At 43.2% G+C, this 22,353-nt stretch overlaps 1 long non-coding RNA gene across 1 annotated transcript; it reads left to right on the top strand.

Moving 5' to 3' along the window:
- Positions 1–1,303: 1,303 nt before the first annotated feature.
- Positions 1,304–3,293, top strand: LOC126867114 (uncharacterized). Its single transcript, XR_007690151.1, has 2 exons — positions 1,304–1,650; positions 2,675–3,293. It is a non-coding gene; the product is annotated as an uncharacterized LOC126867114 (long non-coding RNA).
- Positions 3,294–22,353: the final 19,060 nt, after the last annotated feature.

Raw genomic sequence — 22,353 nt, 5'->3', positions numbered from 1 at the left:
AATTCTACTTAGAATTCTAATAACAATCAAAATTGAAATTCTAATACACTCTAATTACTATAAGAATTGAAACATCTAACATAACAATTTGAAATTTAGATTTTCAATTCAATATTGAAATTTTAAGGTTTCATTCGAATAAGTTTTAACAATAATTCAAGCAAAACACAAGGAATATATTAAATTGTTGCAAAATACATGAAAATACTTACATTCTTGAGCTCCAGAAGAAGCTATGTCCTCTTGAACACTGACTTTAACATCGCGAACGAATATTTAAAAAAAAACATATATATATTTTAAAAAAAAGAAAAATAAAAGACTATTAACCTGCCCGTTTAAATAAACCGACGAACAACCACTGATTCTAATTTCGCGTATAACTATTATAATTAGTATTAATAAAAGCTATTATATTCTGAGAAATATTGAAATTGCAATTCCGAAATAAACACTGTCTCTATTAATCGCATTGCGCGCGATTGCAAATATTCTCTTAAAGTAGAACTGTGTTAGTATTGGGGGAGGGAAGGATTTGCGGAGGAATAGAGAAGAAAATAAAACATGTTTACATATTTACGTTTTGCCCTCTAGCGAGTGTTTGTTTTGAAAAGTATTGCTGTTTTTATGAAGCTATCAAGGATGTATGAATAAGCATAAAATATTATTTGTGAATTTTATAAAACATCTCTAAACTGAACACTAACGAATATTGTAAATGCAATTAATTGATTTCGAGGACTATACCGTGACTGCGTGTTACTGAAGGCGAAAATATGTCTTGCAGTGATAAACTATATCACATTTTATAAATACTCGAAAATCTGTGTAACATATCAAAACTTCCTTGGCAAAAAACTTGCTTAAAGAGCACGATAATATTACGCGCCAAAAGCTGAACGTATTGTAATGGCGTCGTCTTTAGAAAGAATAAAAATTATTGTTGAAAGCGTGCAGATGGCATTACTATAGAAAATTTGCGCGGGATATGCAGCAAATTATATGCATAAAATCTAGTCAATCATGAAAAGTTGACAAATTGGCTATTAATCATTATAGAGTCCAATCCACGCTATTTTGAATTCCCAGTTGTTGTCTCGCTATGATCTAATAACCTGTACAAAAGAAAATCACCAATTTAAAACAAATGTATAATATTCAAACAACTAAACTAAAACAATAATAGACTTTAAATTCTATCTCAAAAGCTGATAGTATATACAAGCTACCGATAATTCTAATAACTGAACACACGATCGAGAAGAAAGAATAAAGAAGAATTTGAAATACTACTTAATTTTGTTATAATAAGCTAATTAAATTAATAAGTGAACAAACGTTAGTAGAACAAACCTAATAGTAGTATGTAAAGCGGTATAGAAGTAGAAATATATAATACGCAATTAACACGTCGCGCACTACGTAAATTAATACATCTTAACGTCACGATTTTCGACACCTGAATGACGCCCCCCGCGGCCCGGTTCGCCTTGCACGTTTCATAAGGGTAGGGATGAATGTTTATCCCGCGGTAAATCGACCGTGCCCGAATCAACAAATTCTTGGAAAACTCGCTTGATGTGGTAAGAAATGTTTCCAACTACGAAGTTATCATGTTACACGTGGAAGGAAGGAAGAGGAAACAAACACGTGAGTTCGAAACGCATATATGTAAATACATATTAGTAGAGCATTTGTCGAGTATGAAAATGAACAGAAAAAATGATATTTTTTAACATTTCCATATTTAGGAAGTTTAATTATTTTTGCATATATAATATTGATTTACTGTAGATAACTTCCATCACTTTAAAATTTTAACATAATTTTATATTAGAAAGTAAAACAGGGTTGTGTGAAAATACATTAGGGTTACATATATTTAGAATTGAGTTATGAAAATTATAAATTGTTATAAAATATTATCACAGACAATCGTTTGAGATATTATAGCAGATATTATAATTAAACGTTTTATAAAAGAATTTCGGAAAATCTTTAATCATTACAAATTGAAATATTATTCAACATTACCGATTAAATATAGAATAAGACAACAACACTCCTAGTGGTTCAAACTAAAACTAAATGTTGCTACAAGGTAAGGACAGACTGTGTGACAGAAATACGTTACAATACCGACACAGAACGATAAAACATAAATCTAAATTACCTACAAAGCTGTCAGAAAATGAAACAAATAACAGTATGCATATATGTATTCCGTAGATTTATGAACTGAATGTACATATCTCCTTTAAATTTAGCTAACAGCGCATTTACTAATAAAATTTCGTTTTGCAACAAGTGAATCAATATTAATCAAAATATGTACAAATTAATCTTTCTGAATAAAACCACTAATATTATAAGGATTCTAGCATACAAGAGAAGCTTTCTACTACGTTATCTGTATCTATTAATTATGCAGTCCTATTTTATTTCCAAAAAATTTCTACAAACAATAATGGAAGGAAACAACAAGCGTTCCATTAAAATCAATTGTTCTTCTTTATTGTCCAGTGATTCCATTTTAAGATTACCTCCGATCTATCGTAGTCCTTTCTGAATTAACAGTTAATGAAAAAAGGGCGAACTGAAACGTGAGAAACCGCGCTCTCTTACCGGAGCACGGCGATCAAAGTACTTTAATTAAGAGCATCTCCATTCTCAGGTACCGGAGGGCCCCGTCTCCCTTCGCTCTCCTCTTTGACTTTAAGTCAGTACACCGTGGAAAGGAAGGATACTTAGGAAATCAGCGTTACGAAGTAAAGCCAACAGAGCGTGAAGAGGGGTCCTACGACACAGGATGTTCTCCTACCTTCCGTGTCGTTCGCACTCCGAGCCCCCCTACCGTAAAATCGTCTATTCGTGGAAAGATACTGACAGTGCCGTTCGAAACAATGCTACGTGCCCATAGTTATCTACGTGCGAAACACCCCGATCCACCGTGCTCCAGACAACACCAGACAGTAGAAAAACTAATTTTACTCTTTCCCCTGGAAAAAGAACGAGACGGGAGGTGTTAACAACCGAGACATCTCCGTTCCATTCTCGTTTGACCTTTTCATCAAAGAATTTTCTAATTAATAAGTCGAAACAAAAGACGACCGTGCATCGTGGCATGAATAGAACAATTATCAACGTGCTTTAAGCACCACACAATATGTCATTAAGCCTTCCTGGCAGCTTTTATTCCGTTCAAGCTGTTACATGCGGGTCGTAACGGTACCGTCCAAATTAGGCGACCGTTGCGCGAGCGTACACTCTAATAAACGCGCTTTTTGTTAATATCGGCCGTCTTTCCTCATCGCGAACCGTGACTCCTCACGGACACGGTTTGCTGGTGCCCATTACCGGAAACAGTAAATCGTTTCCTCCTAAATTACGAAGGCGAGAAACCGCCGCCGCCTTGATCCCGTCCTATAGATTACCACTCGGAAGAATCTGTTTACAAGTCGTACCTTCTCCCGCTTACGTTCGTCAAATATCATCGAAAACGGTATATCGTCGCGATCGAGAGTATTCGTTATAGTTTACAATAGAATTTGTTAGTATGGGAAAGAATTCTTTTCAATTACAATTGCAGATTCACGGCGCGAGCCAAGGAATATCGCGGCGATGCTGACGATAATCGGCGTTGTAACGCGCGCGTTCCACGCTCCTTCGCCATAATGGCGGCGCCGCGGCGATAAAACAATTCCCGTCGAGCATTCCATCAAATTCCTACAAAGAAGCTCCAGGAACTAATAATTCTCTTCCTGGACGTTGTCAGGCTATGAAATTCGTATGAAAAAAAGAGATCTAGATTATCACGGGGGAAAACTGTTCTTGTCAGGGAAACGTGCATGCCGTGACAAAGCCGTGTTTCGAGGCACGAGCTATCGCGAGTCGCTTCGGTACCCCCGAGTGGGTACGCGGGTACTTGACGAGATATAAAAGAAGAAGAACACTTGGGAGGAAAAAAGATCGAAGAACGAAGGTGCACGCAAAGACGTGGAAAGGAACAATGACTCGCGGTGGTAGCGGCGTTTATAGGGCCGTATCGACCGACAGTGGGGTGAGTTGAGCTCGTAATTAGTCATAGTGCGATGCGCTAACAGCGGCACTCTGCAAGAGTGAGCCTCGCTCGTTCGTTCTTTCGTGCTCGATGCTCCTACCGCTGCGACTCTGGGACGAACCTCGGAAGCTCGGCTAAATCATACACAGGGTGACTCGAAATTACCTGACAATTCCTCAGAATACGTTCCTTACAGTTTTCTTTAAACGTTTCTTCCTCTTTTGTTGTTATCTGATTATTGAGCGAGCGCACGAGAGATAAAGATCGTGATAACTTTGCAGCGACGATTGTTTGATGCTTCTTCGTAACTTTGTGTAGGTACTTTGAGTTATAGTAGATACTACGAGGTGATTTAAGAAGAGTGGAAATGGTATTTTATTACTCTGCGACAGATGCTAGCTGCAAAATACTACAAATAGGACGATCAGAAGGCCCGTGGTGTACGTATAACGGAAAACGGCAGTTGCATCTGTCGCGAAGACCTGATTTATGCTCATCGTAACTAACGGATCACAGGAAATTTCATAATTGCGTAGGTAGCTCGCGAATCTTAGTCGCGGATTCATCCTCCACGTCGCCGTCTTTTTAACGAGATCCTGTTATTGCAACAAAGTGACTACATCGTTAACAGATTAGCTATCGACGTGCAAATTGTATGAATAATGGCTCTAGAATAAAATTTGAAAACTCTTTCTCTGTATTTAGCGGAAAATCAAATAAAATATTCTCAACGCTTCCTACAAACATAACATAGGCGAAAAATAATTTTATCAAAGTCAGTGTAGTACGATTGACTTCTCCATTAAACGTTACTTCACCACATAATTGCGTTGAAGACTTTCCTTCTGAAAACTTGTCATCGAAGACAATAATAGTGTCAAGCTTCTCGATTTTCCAACTTATTTATAGACCGTAGAACTCATCGTCGATTCATAGACAAGGAACGTTCTCTTTTAGGTTCCATTTTTTCCCACCGCTTTCCTGTGTTTCTCGTTTCAAGAACACCCCGTAGACGTGCACCTGCAACATGGTAGACACCACCAGTTCGTTTCATCGTACCTTAGCTACAGAGGGTTGCAGCCACGGTGGTGTACAGTACGTTCGCGGCAGAATCTGAAAAAGGGAAGGTGGTAATCGTGAGGGAAGAGGGAATGGTCTACGGAATGGGAGAAAAGGAGAGACGAAAAGCGGCAGAGCGAAGCCACAGGCGGCCAGCCGTGTCTCCGGCGAACTCGGTCGGCAGCTCTCTTGCCAATCCTGGCATTTCCACTTCTATGTGTGTTTATGCACCTCTAACGTGCCCGTCGTACCCATCGACCATGGGCTCCACTTACGTCGCGCACACATCACGCGCGATATGTGTTCTACCGGCGAACAAATGACGGTACGCTGACCTTTTCCTCGCTAGATAGAAAGCACGCGTCGGAAAAATCGTTTCTAGGCGCTACTTCCTACGTTTTGAATTAATTGGGAAATAAACCGAGAATAATTTTTTGCAAGTAAGAAATGGAAAGCTTTCGCATTCGGAAGATTGGCGAGGTTTCGTGTGAAAGCGAAGGAGAGACGTTTCAAGGGTCGTATGCTAAGAACGTTACTTGCTCTAATTTTATTCGATAATAGATAATGTATTTTGCACATCTACCACCTATGATACTTGCTTAAACTCTACTTACATTAAAAATTTTACTTTTATTATCTGTTGAACTTACACTATGAAATTTATGACGCTATGTGACCTATGTGTTATAACATAGACTTTAGAAGCGTATAAATGTTGTTGCAGAATTTTTATCGAAAAATTGATGACTAGAATTCATTACACATAGTAACGCGAGTGATTAGCATTAGGATATCTCTTCGGTGTTAGAGAATTTTCAAGAGATCTAGTTCTTCAAAGATCGATTTCACGTAGAAACATATCAAACTGCAGAATCTTAAAAATTACACCAGGGATTTTCTTCGATCGGTAATGACGAGAGGTAGTGCGGATCGTGGCTGTGATTCGACGATGTAGCTGCTAGGTATTACTAGTACGGTTTGCCAGGTCTCATCAATCGAAAGCATCAAGCGAGAGCCGGTTTACTGACAAGATTAAGATATGCCACGGCCGCGAGCGTCGTAATTTGTAAGAAGGAACCCCGTAGACACTTTGGTTATGACGATGAACCGAGATACGTATCTGGAAGCTGCGTACATCGATCGAAATTATTTGCGTTCTCTGCTATGAATATAAAACTATTATAGAACAGCTAAACACATCCTCTGTGTATAGAAATAAGCGAGCATTTTTTCAGAAAGTATTTTTCATATTGCGTGCTTTCTGTAAATTTGTACAAACTTAAAATTCTCTACAAATGCGTAAATTATCTGCAGTTCACTAATAATAACATCTCCTAACTAACAAATGAATTCGAATCGAATAAAGATATTGGAAATCTGAACTATGAGTTCTATTGCATGACGTACAAAGATAAACAATTGGTTGGAACCTATTGAATAAAGCTGACGGAAGCACAGCGTGTCAAGTAAAGCGATTTCTTTTTCCCGTGGTTCTTTCTCTGTCTTATTTCGCAGCTGTGGGCTTCACCTGCGAAACGGTCCGTTGCCTGTGAGCCACCGCCACTGCAGGTCTTACCTGTTGAAGCGAGCCAAACACCGCGCCATCGTCGTCCAACACCTGTTACGAAGAGCTCACAGCTCTGAGTCAGGTTTTCCCTCGACTACCAGGTCGTCGAATATCGACGAGTCAAACAAATGTATCATAATCACCTCGGATGTTGTCGCTAACGCCACGAATTATTAGATACGTTCTGAAGGCACTTGCAGACGTTTATACCGAAGAGACCGGTGCGGTGTCTCGCTATAAATACGCAGCAACATGCTACGAAGTGTTAACGCGCTACATAACTGGAGACAATCGAGGGATCGTGTTTCTCAACTATTTGTGAAGGGACTAACAACCTTAGATAGGAAATAGTACGGTGAAACAGGGGACGAAACGACCCTTTATCTCGTAGTATCAAATTATGTTTATAATCTAGATCGTGGATTAAATTTTATTCGATGAAACTTACAGCTTCAATTTTATTCTAGCCCAGTTTTAACTCCAAATTCCAAATTCCAGAACAGCGACTACAAACTGCGTAAAATATTTCAACGTTTTACTTTAGAAATAACTACATCTTCGTACATGAAAAAAATCATAAGATACTACTACCACTCAAGCAACCTGTTGAAAATCCTTTTATTCGGAATCAATTTTTAAACGAAAGCAAATTGAAATAGCGAAGAAAGATATCTGCGTAACTGAAGGGTATATTTGTCCAGGGATTTCAGCAGTACGATCGTTGGGTCAGGGTCGAGAACCAGCACGATAGTCGACTTCCGTCAGCCCGTACAGTCGACAAAGAGGAATTTGTAATGCGGCGGAAATGTTATTCCCAGAGGGGTAAGCGCTGTAAACGTGGCCGTCACGTACGTGGCTGCTCACACAAAGTACAAAAAAATATTCTCTGAAAAGCATAATGTACCAGTGGATTTCGTTCGTTTCATTTCGTTTCGTTTCGTTTCGTTTCATTTCGTCCTGAACGGCACGCCAACGAAGGCATACGCATCGTTTAGCATTCAGAACGTATCGCTTTAAGGTCATAAAGAAATTACAGCGATCCAAGCTGCCCGCCACCGGCCACCGATTCAAGAATGAGGCGAACAGAAGGATTCACGGTGAGAACTGATATTATTTACAGATACGACAGGCAGAAACTCGTCGAGCCCTAAATTAAAACAACGAGAGACGCACTCGCCGTTGAGTCCTTTCCTACGTGCTACACTCAATCAGTGCAGAAGATGAGGATGGGTGTCAAGGATTCTTATCTTGACGCCCGTTAAAAGATGTACCAAAGAAGCGGTAGACAGCGTTCTCGTGGTTCCACACACAAGTTCTTTTGACCGTACCGGTACCAACGAAAACCGAGAGAATGCTCGGTCACTTTTCGGAGCCGCGGCCACGGACTATCTGATAAAAGATAGTCGTTAGATAAAGCGACCATCAGACTCTCTGGGAAACCAGTTTTTCGTACGTAACGATTATAGGCCGACGAATCAGATGACGTGAACTTGCGAAGATAACTCACGCTCGGTACCGTCGTTTCTCTTTCCACGGTTGCATTGTCTTGTGGAGCAGAAATCGGGGTTAAGCAAGAGGTAAAGGTTGATCTTTATGCATCGTTATAACAGATACTCGCAGATGATTCTCTGTAAAATTCTCCTAGAGATAGAGAAATCTTTTCTTTTCCTCTCTGATCGAATTCGTTTAAAGTCGGTGGGAAGGACGCGCGTCTCATGTTGCATCTTCGAGCATTAAAGCCGCATTACCCGACTCCCGTGAGTACAGCGACCAGGTCTCGAGAACACGGAGCTCTGTTCGGCCTCTGCGATACCGGGATCACCACGGTGGCGCGATGAAAACCAGTTTCTCGTGAAAAGCGACTACGGAGCAGTCTCTTCGTACAAGGAACGATGCTATGGAGACTATAGGCCACAAGGAGACTCGGCCAGACACGATATTGCGTCTCGAATTCCCCCAACTTTATATTTATAACATCAACTGCGACTCTTCTTCTTCGCAACTCGGCATATGGCCCGATCGATCGACGCGAACCAACAACAGCAAAGAAACTGCACGAGACGAAGCACCTGTCTGAAACCTACAATGAGGGTCAAGCCGCTTTTCCTTTGGCTGTACGACGCGGCTCCGCGAATTGGCGAGCCGCCAGTGTCGCCAGGCTTTCGACGCTTCTTCATAGGCTTGCATGGGATATCCCGCATGCCGTTTTGGTGCAGTTCCAAATTGTCACGGATTAATGTACTCTCGTTTCGGGAACGCAATATCGCTAGCAACTCGAGTTTCGAATTTCTCCAAAGACCAAACACGACAGATTCTTAATACAGGTTACGGTGCATTGTATACGAAGCGTTAATACACAGCGTTCGGCATGGAGTAATTCCAATTTGACCCATTTAATTGCCCGGGTTCCAGAGTAACGAGCGAATCAACTTGCCAAGTACGACAAAGATTCGCGTATTTATTTCAACTGGCATCTTCCACCCTTTAAATCGTCGCGTTAAAAGTTCCGTGTCTTCGTGTTACGAGTTATGTAAAGCAAGACGAATTACGTCTAAAGCATTAATTCATGAAGATAACGAGGGTCAGCTGCGCGATGAAGCGTAATACGCGAGATATCCAATGGTAACCGAAGTCGTAGACGGGTACGCGGCACCGTAGTCGAAAGCAGAGACATTCCAGCGCGAATAAGCTGCATCGTTTGCTGGTTCGGTCTCGACGTCGGAGGGCAGCTTTAAGGTTTAAGCCTTCGCGGTTTAGAACGGGGCGACCGAGGAATTCGAATCCCAGCCATCTGCTCTAGCAGCAAACTCTAGTACTTAGGTGCCCCTCTCCTTACTTTCTTATATACTTTCTTCGTCTCTCTCTCCGGCCTTACTCGCCCGTTTCTGTCTCTCCTTGTCCCTCGTTCCTCTGGTATCTTCCCGTCTCTAAGGCCAGCGTTACGGTGCTGAATGTCCGGTTAATGCACCTGCGTACTCCGTGGCTCGTGAGCGGAACACCATGAAGCGAGGAGGACAGAGAGATGGAACGAAGAATAGAACACGGAGGACAATCATGGCGCTACAAGTTGCTACCGATGACGATGACGAGAGGTGATACACGATGCCGATCCTTGAAAGATGCCAAACGAAGAAAAAGATAATGGAATCCAACACGTGAACCATGTGATCCTTCTTCTATCGTGAACCAAGGAGAGCGAAAAATGTACAAAACGACATGGCGATGAAGCGAGTACTGTATCTTCTTTATCGAAACTAGTAACAGTCTTTGCTATATTCGCTACCGAAAGAATATAGTTAACCAGAAAAACTTTGAGCAAGTATTGGGAAAGATAAAACCAACGAGCAAGTTCTTGTTGTTAAATGTTATCGACTCCTTCCATACGTATAACTTTCATAGTTTATGCTGGCCATCGTTTCCCTCGCGATTCTTTTTCGACGATTTCAGGCTGGCCGGTCTAAATACGATAGAACTCTTTCATTTCTAATTCTTGCGTCTTCTTCCTCGATGCTTCTTCCTCCTTCCACACTGCGATCTTCGCGCAGCGACCATGCACCAATTCATAAAATCCCTGGAGCGAGCCTAAGCGCTCCACTAACTCCGTCGACGAGTCGCTGACCTCGAGATTCAGCGGTGCGCATCAGCTGCATTTCTCCATGCGCATAGACCAGTTGCGCTGCGACGGTCATGGTAATCCTCCTTCGAAGGAACTAGAAACGGCGATGCCCAAACCACGCGAAACAAGGAAATAACCACCGAAAAACAACCTCCGGTGAAAAAATCACGAGCTGCAACGCGGTCCGTTCCATGCTATCTCGGTTTAGCCATCCATCGATGGGCAACTATGCGAGCGATAATTAAAAAAGAGTACCGTAACAGTCTGGTCGACTGTTCGTTCCGAACGGAATCTCTGCAAAGTGTCGTTGACCCACCTTCTAGCGATGATTTTGTTCCATATAGAATATATTGAATAAATTCAACTTGACCAAGATTGATCAAAGGACGAGTAATTAGCGAGAAGTATTTATCATTCCCCCGTTTGTACGCCGCGGAAGGATACAAGGAGAATAATCCCTATACACGTAGTGGTAATTACAAGGGGGTAATTACCGTGTTGGTAATTTGATAAAACGCGCGAATAGAATCGCACGGTGAGAATGGATCGGAACGGAGGATACTCGTTCTCGTATCTCTTTCGGGACATTTAATGGCAAGTCCTTTTAACGCTGAATAATAACATCGTGCACGAAAGGGAACAGTGATGCGAAGTCGCTAGTGTCCAGATAAATGAGCGAGGCGAACCGACCAAGTCCACAGAAGGACACGGGTTATGAGGGGGAAAAAAATGAAGGATTACCTGTCGCAATCCGTGTCCATCGCGGTCTTTGCATCGCAGAGGTTCTTGGCTCTGTTCGAAGCCACCGTGTAAATTCTATCAAAGTCTATCTTACTCTACGCCGGGCTACGATCATACCCCACTCCAGCACGACTACACGTGAAAAGTCACGCTCTGCTGGATTCAGGTATAGTTAGTCTCTAATATACTGGGTGACTGTTCGTCTACCATTTGCAATCGAATCGCGAGTAAAGCCGAACGTACGAACCGTTTCTCGATTTGTTTATTTATCGTGACGACAATTTCCCTCGATCGAGGATTTTGTCAATAACGTACAAAATATATGTATGTATAAACCTAATAGACGAAGATTGTCGGAGGTATTATACGGGTAATTTTAAAGTAGCTCGTACGATCGGTAAAACGTTTCATGGAGAACCGAACGGCTCCGGTTCAATCACGCGATCGACATTTTATTGAGAACATAAACGCGCGGAGCGGGCGTCGTTAAATAAACCGTGGAAACGCATTCCCACGAGGTACGGATGGAATCGTTGAAGCGGCAACGTATTATGGTTCGGTGCACGTGAAATCATCGGTACCACGTAAATCGTCCGCGTTATTAATACCGTGCTACTAATACGACACAAATCCCATTTCAATTTAAAAAATGATCGTTTCGTTTCCAATTTTTTGCTTCTCTTCTGAAGACGCCTGTATTCTGAACCGTGGAAAACCCTCGTGCAAAAATACAACGCTCTCGAAGTATCTCTAAAATAAACTTCTCCTCCCTGCCTAGTTTCGAGTATATAGAGATCTTTATGCGGTACATCCAATTTTTCTGGTCGACGAAACACGACATCGACGAAATATAAAAAAAAGAAGGATAAAAAGAGCAGAGAGAAGAACGATCTAGAGAACAGTTTGACAAAAATCCGGCGGGCCGGTGCCACGTGCCCGAAACATCGGCGCCATTCGATCATCCGCACCGCTTCACCGGAAGACCATACCCGGACCCTTATTTCTCGATCACTCTGTACGCGTATACGTGTGTATACCCCGTGCACACAGGCTACGGGACACAGCTTTTGCTATGCTGTTGGCCTATTCGTTCATTCCGAGCTGAGTCACACACAACACCACCACACCAAGTTTCTCTCCTTCGTTTCTCTCCCACCACCTTTTTCCTTCCCCTCCGTTCGTTCTGGCTGTACTTCCCCTCTTTCCCCTTCGACCCCTTCCCGACGAAATGTTAACCCTCTCCACCACGTCCCTCACCTGTGGCTCGTTCCTGCGGCCGCAGGGGCCGCAGGCTGACTCCCCAGGTCGACTGACTGAGCTGACTGTCTCTACGGCTGGCTGGCTCGGCGTAGCCACCCAGCCACTCGACCAGCGAGCCACCTTCCTTCTCTTGCGTGTGTATCGCAGGTCGGCTGGAGTTTACCTGGCGTTACCTGCCAGCCTGCAGCCTCAGTTCACTCACGTCACTTCGAGCAACCGGTTCGCGGAGTCCTCCCGGCTGCGCTCCTACGACTTTAAAAGCCTCCTCTCAAACCTGCCTCCTTTTTTCCTTTGTATACGCACGTAACCGCCGCTCTTCTTCTTCCTTGGCCAACCATCCACCGGGGCCCCTTTCTCTTCCCTTCGTTTGCTCCTTCTTCTTCTTCAACGTCTTGGTCTTAGTCTTCTTCTTCTTCATCATCTTCTTCTTCTTCTTCATCATCTTCTTCTTCTTCTTCTTCCTCTTCTTCTTCTTCTTATTCTTCTTCTTCTTCTGCTGCTGCTCTTACTGCTGCTTCTTCGCGTAATCGCGTGACGTTTTCATCGGAAACAAGAAATATACCGCCTCGTGGTGACTCGCTGGTTCGATCAACATGGAACATTAAAACTTGAGAAAGTCGTGTTCCGTATAGTCTCTGAGGTTTTGTATAGTTGTTCGGAATATATCGGGCAATGAAGACAGATAGGAGACTTGAATGTGGACGCTGAAACTGGACAACAGTGAAATGTTGATGGGAGAAGAAGGTATTACCACGGTCAGTGAGAGAAGGGGAGGTACCAGAGGAGAGGTTGTTACCAATGGCGATCGGTACCAAGCATCATCCTCGTTCGACGACACGGCTGAGGTATCGGAAATTATCTTTCCACAGGTATCGAATAGAAAATCAAGCGTTTATTTTTCTAACCACGCGACATCTGAGTTTGCTTACTGGTCTATCTCAAGGTATTCGGTTAGAAAATGTCACGTATGGTTTATGGTGTGGAAATATACTCGATGTCGATCGAAAACCTCTCAAAGGCCGACGTCATTGGGGATCGCGTACAAAGTGCATAATAAAGATTAGTTTTAAAAAATAATCGCGCGATATCGAATTAATCATCATCTCTTATCGCTTGGCATTTTTCCATCCAACTGTTATTACTCGGGAACGATCGGTTCTCGTTCCCGCGTCCAGCGACTTAAATGTCGCGAGCTTTTTATCGATAGGAACGATCACCGGTGAAATCCATTTCGTTCTAGTACGATCGATGGGGGCACGTTCTCAACGGTTTCTCTTTCTTATGTACCTAAGATTTTCATCGGGTCACTGTCCTCGCTACGGTCACCGTTATTCCTCGGCTCCGACCTCGCCACGAAAAACATCGTCGCGCTCAACGATTGCGCAATGAGAATCGAAACGATCATCCGGGAAATGAGCTTACCATTCGTACAATTTGTTCGCCTTCGCGACATCGTACCGACCAAGTTGTTCATAGATCGAGCTTTGAATACCATCGATCGCGTTGGTTATCATTCCTTGATTATCAATGGAGGATTGAGTAAGAATGAATGAGGCGTCGTTAATTACTACCTATCATCGCATGGTGTATCGTGACTAATAAAGAAATCGATAATATATAAAGCGATATTTGCATACCTTCTCGCGTTAACTTTCACGCGAAGCGTATCCCGGAATGCATAGAACGACGATCTATCGATTTATCACTTGGCAAGAATTCACCCACGTAATACGAACGAACGGGCACGTTTCTCGGGGAGCGAGAATCTATGTCATGATTTAATATGGTTTCGAAAGTCGCGAGCTACGAACGTTATCCAGCGCGGTTTCAGGCTTGTTTGGTATTTTATTGTTTTCAAGCTGCCGCTCTCTTTCATTATCCACCGTCTACGGTTCTTCCTTGATAATCATCCGTGCCCTTTCTTTTTCACTGTCTCATTTTCTCGTCCTAAATTATCGTTGCCATTACGGCGAAATCTTTTCGAATCTTTTTGTCGTGGCTTCCAAGCGCTCCTCTCCGGTCGCCCTTTTTTCTTTTTTTATCGACACCTTTCCTTCTTTCTTCCCGGTTCGTTTCTCTTCTCTTTTTCGTTCGCCGTAATATGATCGACGAAACTCGATAAGATAGGAAAAAAGATTTGAATTTTTCGTGTATCACGCTCAACGTCATTGACATTCCACTGACTACACTGGAGCCATACGAACCATCGTTGTTTTCGCGTTGGTCCACCGTATACAATCGCCGGCGTTTTGTAAGCGTTACGCAATAACCGACGGAAAATAACTACGAATAAGAAACGCAGCAGTTTGACGAAGGTCAGTAAAGAAACGCAACAGAAGTGTGCAATGCAATAAACAATACGCGTGATAGTCGGACAAGAAAATGCACGCTAACGCTTCGTCTGCATATTCTGTGCCATTATTATCGGCCACGATGCCGTGCTGTATAGTTTCCTCTCTTTATGTCTCCTTGCCTCTCTATCCAATCCATGGTATCACGTGCCGTCGATTCGATCCGAACGTCAATCGGAAAACGTGGAGGAACGTGCGGCAAATCGCGAGTCGTTCGTAAAGCGGCACGCCAAGACGCGCTCTGATCGCGACGAGAGAGGAATTCGCGATCGACGTTTGACCTATTTGAAGAGAACCGCAAGATTTAGACGCGAAAACGGCAGAATCACGTCTGGTTTGTTGTTTCTCATAGACGGGCCTGTTCCATTTGGAAAATTATTTGATCGAAACGTTGTCTGGTGGAGAGGTGGATTACAGAGAACGATCATTGTTGATCCAAATTGATTCGTTTATAGAATAGAAACGAGAATATCGGGTTAAGAGAGACTACGTGTTTGACGAGTAGCTAGAATCTCGCGAAAAATTCCTCCTCCTGGCAAAAAAACATCGGCGGAAAGCCAAGATATTCTCTTGGGAACGGGTTGAAAGATAGGGGTACCAAGTGAAACCGGCAGTTTTCTATACGACTCTACCGTATAACCAGTTTCGAACACGTATTTATTACAGCTTTTCCTTATTTGCTTTCAGTCACGGGAACCGATCTTCGTTATGAACGGCCTGACACATAAGAAACTTTAGTTTTGTCTCGGCGTACGATCGTGGACACCGCGATTGGAACATTCTGCACGTACCTTTGTTTCTCGGACTAATTAGGCGATCTTCCAGTATTGAAAAAGCTAAACCATATGCGAAGAAACGATTAAAAATTGACAAAATTAAAGATGAACGTTTAAAGGGCGGTACGAGAAGCTCAAAAATAATAGAGCTACTAGAGAAACTAATAGTAATCATCATGTGTCTGTTAAACGTTTCAACGAATGCGTCAAAGACTAGGAAGACCAAAGTTCTATGTTTAAAAGATACAAGAAGTATCGAAAATTGTAGAAGAACCGTAGAAACGTAGTAAATCATCGCGTATCTGCGAAACGTTTGAACGAACGCGTCATGGCCGAGAAAAACCGTAAAAAGTTGCTACATAGCTCGCTCGAAAATTATCGATAACGCGACGCAACGTGACACACTTGGTATTCCTCCTTGGTTTTGAGATAATAACGCGTCTCTTGCAGTCAATAAAAATTATCTCTCGCAGTTCCTAGTTTCCTATAGTTTCAGTATAGTACAGTAGCCAGACAGTAAGAAGTTTCCTCGAAATATGAACCCGTTCAATTGTAATTACCGTGTTTCACCTTTAGAGACTTTAGAGACGACGAATAGACGATACGAAGGCAGTTTAAAGATATTGTCGGGGAGAGACTATTATTTTCCATGGCATGTCCCGATGTTTCGAAGCCAGGCGTGAGAACCGGAATGATAGCATGACCGGAAGAGCGGCTTGAGAACTGAGGAGACGCGCAGATAGTCGTTGAAGAATCGCAGGTATATACGGCGCACTGAGAAGATTCGAATCGTGAGAACGAGACGGGAAAACACGGCCGCCGGGTTCCCTTGCATACCACACCACCGTTTCATCTTTATAATAAATCACTGGAAGCCGCTCTCTGATCGAATTAATGCTTGTAAATTAAGCCGCGGAACGATTCTACACGCGTTACGTTACCGAGAAGAAGAAGCAACTTGGAGAACTCGAAGGAAAGAAAAGGAAAAACGCAGAAAAAGGAAAGCGTCTGATCGGACGGAGACTCGTGTGCGTCTAGCAATTTAGTCCCGTAATAAGTTTCACAATGAACCTTCCTGGACCATTCATAATCGATCGTTCAACGCAGTGACAGTGCGTTATCCGCTATCGACCTCGATATGCTCTCGATTCGAGCTGCGTAACCGTGGGAAATCGTGACTCTTCGTGGAACGAAGCGGACACAAAAAAGGAGCAAAAAGATGGAAACGAATAAAGAGAAAGAGGTTAGAGGAAAAGACGAAGCTTGTCGAATTCGAGGAAGAACAATTGTTAAGGAGGAACGAAGGTGGTAAATCGAAAATCCGTAGGGGGGTAAAGCGGAGAAGAGAAACGGTGGGAAATCGGTGGAATCGAAGGACGAGAGCCGCGGTGAACGCTTGGCGAACAAATCGTGGCAAGCCACGGTAGATACGGCGGACACGGCTTCCGGGAAGGATCGTTGTTCCGTGACGGAAGAGGCAAGAAGAGAGAAAGAAACAACCGACAATGCCCCGGCCGTGAATTATCCGCGAAGAATTCGTTTCTTTCCCGTCGGTTCTTACGTTCATCGTTCGACGATTCACGAAACGTTCCTCATTTTTACAAGTTCGTTAATACGTATATACGCGATACGACACGGTTCGCGAATCGAACAATTAATAACGATACCTGTTCAATTACATAATGATACCGGTCATTGATCTTCACGGTGGATACCTCCTGTTTCTCGTCTTCGGCGAATATTATTATTTTATGTTATCAAGGAAGAGAAGCTTCACGGAGAATAAACCTCGTGCTTGGACTCTGTAAATGGCACTGGAAGAATTCACGGGGGATTTAAGAAACGGGCCCGTGGAGCTCCCGTGTCATACACAGCGTCCGGCTATGCAACGCGGTTTAAGCTCAAGGAAAATTATCTTTCACGACTTCAATCCACTCACTGCGAAACGTCGTCGGCGTTTTTTTTATCAATTTCTAAATATCGAGAACAATCGTGTTCGAGTCGAAGGCAATCGGTCACGATTCTCGCGAAACAACCGGAGAGTACCCGAGGAGAACCCGGAAATCGTCGACGCGCTTATGTAACCAATATCAACTTGGTAATGCGTCGAGAAATCAGGCTATGTTGAGAGATAAGAGATCGTTAATGCTTCGTAGGGAACGTGGTTCGCGTTCCTCGTAGGCAGTAAGAAGCTCTCGAGGCAAGTTGAAATCGTGAATCAGCAACGATAGGCGGCTCGTTCCGCCGCCGAACGTTTAATGGACGGGCAAAAACCGCGAAAAGGGACTATTTAGCGATAACGTTTTATGTTCATGCCTGATTTTCTCGGCTATGGTCGTCTACGTGCACGTGGTGCACGAAAGCTTCGCTGGTTCTCCTCGCCACGACTTGGCAACAAGCGGCGACCTTCTCCGATGAAAAGGCGACGCGATGGCGTATATAGAGGGACACGAGGCAGAGGCGCACATTTGTCGGGCGAGAAATGGCTGTCCACGTGGAAGAGGGGACCGGGGAACGCGTACCTAACCGGAAATACAGCTCGTACAGGCAAAAGAAGAAAGTGTCGGAGAAAAAGGATGCGGCCAGGGTCTCTGTGTGGATCGATTTGCGACGCGACTCGACGCGCAACACCTGTCACACGAGCCGACCAAGTAAGTGCATTCGCCCTTTTCATTGTGCGCAATGAAAAGCTGGGGAAACGTACGAAGAATATCGTTTGAATCCTGTTCTCGCGCGTCATCCTATTAGCGGCGACCGGCTAATAGCATGTAAGATGGGGTTTAGACGAGTTTCGAGCGACCGTACAACTCACTGCTTCGTACATTAGTTATACATTCCTCTGAAAGTTCAGGATCCAAGGGAAGTTTAATTGGTTATCCTGCAATTAAGGGTCAGACTTACCGCCTCTCCCCCAAGACAAGAATATTCGCCGTTCAGAAGCTACATTAATTAATTCCACAAATTGGAAAGTACAGAAAGGTGATGATATCACTGTTTCTTAATTCACCTTATGACCGTAAGTAATCTGTTTCTTGAGAATCGAGAAATTAAGAAATTAGTAATAAATGGAGTTGATCGGTTTGGCTTCTGAGAGGCTCGTCGTAAGACACTTAGATTATTGTAAAATAGGATTTTTCTTAACAATCAGCAATAGCACGGTTTCGTATGTTGCATGCCGAGTTGCACATTTCAAAAAATCTATCGCATAATTTTAAGCAGTATGGGCTCTCGAGTTTCTCCGAATTCCAACAAGTGGAGATCGTTTTATCGAAATTTTTGATACAAAGAAATTCTCAGCAAAAATTGGGATATAGAGTTTATCTGTACAATAACAAACGAATCATAATGACTGCATTTGATTACCTGTTGCATCACACCTGTTGCTATCCGTACACGAATCACGTGACGGCAGTGGCCGTGAAAAGATTTTCTCATTGTATTCCCGACTCTTATATCGATCGTGTGGACGAGCCCAGTCGGACCGCTGTCATCGTTACACACCGTCTGCTGAAAGCGACCGAGCAATATATCACAATTATACGCATTATCTCCTGTGCATACACGCATGAGATCATAGGGGTGACATACGAAACGATACTCGTAATGCAAATTGTTTCCGTGCGGTTGATCAAAAATTCCAAACCGAGAAGCGGGTGGATAAGCGAGTAACACCATCGATTCTAGTCCATTTTCTAAGCTAAAGTTAGGGTAAGCTAAACTTATCGCCATGCAGGTGATACCATTATCTTTCTTACGAAATTACACGCGTTCACATTGTACGATATCTTCCTCGTGAATCATGGATACTCTTTTTTTCTATTTATACGCCATTACACATGCTGGTAAGCTGACTCAACAGTTACACATTTTTCCAGATACGAATATTTTATATGGGGACATCCAGGCACCTAGCAGTCTTGTTAAACAGATTCACGACTTCACCATGGTGGATCTTCAACCCTTTCTTCGAAGGGAATATTCTTGATGCCCGGTGTCGATAAAACACCACAGCGTTTGATCGTGCTCGCGTCCTCGTTGGAATCTCCCGATCTCATTGTTCGTGGGCAGCAGGGCAGAAAGCGACGCTTCCGGTTTCAAGTTGACTCGAAGCACGACGGACGGGTACAGGGCCTGGTTGCATCCTGATCGTCCAGCTAAACACCTGCACCACATTTCACGGGTAAAAGGATCAAGGTCAAAAAGAAACACTCTCCCAGGTTATCAGTTACATCCTCCTTTCCAAGACACAATTCGTCGTAACGTTAAGATCGCGTGTTTTACAGATCTCCAGGTACATATATGTCGTTATACAACACTGGGACAAACCCGAGTAATTGGATGGATATGATTCTACAATAAATCAAGGTAGAAATCAAGGCGAGGAACGATTGCACCGGCGAACCGTTTGTCGCCGCTCGGACGTGAGTATAAGAGAATGAGTAACTGTTTCTACCATCTCTTTTTTTCTCTCCCTAAACCGCAGATAATAACGAAAGAAAATCGTAACAGATGATAATGTGATGATAATGGGGAATAATTACTTTTACAGGCACACTCGACCACGCTGCCATTACCCACATGCTTCGGAGAAAAATGTCGTCGTACCGGAAACCAGCGAACGCACCGCAGTACCGGAAGTCGCCGTGGGACCGCACGGATGCTTGAAAATATCGCGTACCACCTTCGTGTTCCATGGGAACCGCTAACTTGACACGCACATATAAATGCCTATGTACATACACTCCGTATATCGCGTGTGATACTTGTTAGAGTTAGATGATATAGGTATCGTGGAGGATGTTGGTAACTCGCTCGTGATGTCACCACAAACGACTTCTTTTTAGGCACCGCAGATACGTGGTTACCTGTACATACCTACCGCGTTACGCTATGTTATTAGTATTAGATAAAATAGGGTATTGGACATTGATAATTCGAATTAGCTATTCACGAACGTACCCATCCGCTTCCGAGTACGTGTGCAACCCACACACGCCTGTACGCCCATGCTACACCATCGGAGGATGGTTAACTTTATGATTCATGAAACTTATCTTTATGGTCAGGTGAGTAACACCGTCGGTCCCATAACAATGGGGAAAGGTGGACGACAGATGAGTCCCTCTTTTGTCCGAGCAACATTAACGCGTAAGATCCGTGCTCGGTACTAGCAACATTTTATCACGTACGAGGTTAACGTGTCATTTACTTCGTGGCCTTTCACCATGATCGTTTCGATGTATCGTAGCATCGTAAAACATCTATAAAGTAAGAGGAATAAGATACTCGTTCTTCGAATAGGAAATATCGTTTGTCCAGTCGATGTTCCCAATCGAGCACGTGTCACCTCGTTCTCTAAACGAAGAAATACTGGCATTGATTCGGATCCAGAAGTCGTGGGCGAGCACGAACGTCATTTGGATTTGCAACTTCCTCGTCCTTGAGAAGCAAGCGATATTTCTGCGGTCCGAAGAAACGAATTGTCCGCGCTTCCGTGTCAGTGTCGATGCTTGGACGGTAGGAAATTACTCGTGGAAAAGGCGCGCTGCCGTCGTTGATCCAGATGCTCCGTTAACGCTTCAAATATAAAAATAATCGAAAGAATCATATCGCCGTCTCGCCAACGCGTCTCGTCTTTCCAACCGAAAAATACTTGAATAATTTTGATTTTATTTATCTCCGAGCTCGAACGATATGTATTATTTCCGAATCCTCTCAAAAGCCAACATTCGCTTTTTAACTATCAGCAATAAAGAAGATAAATATTGACGCGCGGCCGAGATCAGACGCGCGTTGGAAATACATCATCGACTTTATTGCCGATTCTCTGCTATGTGCCGGGAATTACAGTAGGAAAAACGTTCTATTATCGTGTCTGAATAAAACACAGTAGTCGTTTGCCTGCAAAAAGAGAAAGAAAGCGCGAGGTCTTGTAAGGAACGACGCGTGATTATATAACTCATGCTCTAATCGCGTTTCTTCAGGGATCGTTTAATTGAATCTGAATTGCGTCGATGGTTTTTAAGGCAAACGACAGGCCGAATGTTTGAAGTTCTTATAAAGAAAACAACGATACTAACGGAAACATAGAGAAGAATCTAATTGGAGTTCGTTGGCAACGAATGAGTCTGTAATATAAGATTCCCGGAAACCATTATTTTCATTTTAGTTATTAGTGACAGTCAGCACAACAGTAAAAACAACAGTAACATGTCATCCTATGGATACGACAATAAGTTTAGTGAATAATTACGACCATTAATATAAATGTGACGGGTTTTGATCGAACGGTCAGACAAATTGATCGTCATGACACGGTCAAGAATTATTACATAATCGATCGTACTTTTGCGTTTCATGATATCTACTGTAAATCGTACTGGTTTGCCGATAACGCGTCGCCGTGTTATTATTAGAAACGTAAATATTAAAGTACCAGCATCATCTTTATTTATAGGATATTGCACGTTATTCGTAACAAGAACTACAAATTCGTATCGTATCCGTGGGATTATACTCGTCCTCCGTCAAGGCTAACGCGAATCGCTCCAATTTCGAGGCCCGCCTACCGAAAGAAACGCGGGTCTTCAGCAAAGTCGCGACTCGAATCGATGATCAGTTTCAAAGATGTAACGCGACTAATGTGCAAAGATTTACTGAAATCGGTGACGAATCGCGACAGCTGATAGAGAGGTCTTTCATCGTCAGGCCGTTCAACATTCACAGGCGAAATGTGTCTGGACGATGGCCAGATTCAAAAATAAGCCGAATTTCGTCGGATTTGTGATCGTCCGCGACCACTTGGCGTCTCCTCGCAACACGAAGCCATCAGGCGTTTACAACCCGTTCCTCTGTATCGTTTTCGATCGTTCGATCGCAATACACTCGCCTCGAAGAACGCTTCTCAATATCCGCGATCATTC

This window comes from Bombus huntii, chromosome 6 (assembly GCF_024542735.1).
Source record: "Bombus huntii isolate Logan2020A chromosome 6, iyBomHunt1.1, whole genome shotgun sequence".
In the NCBI taxonomy this organism is placed as follows: Eukaryota; Metazoa; Arthropoda; class Insecta; order Hymenoptera; family Apidae; genus Bombus; species Bombus huntii.
This window is presented reverse-complemented; position numbering and strand designations above follow the sequence as displayed.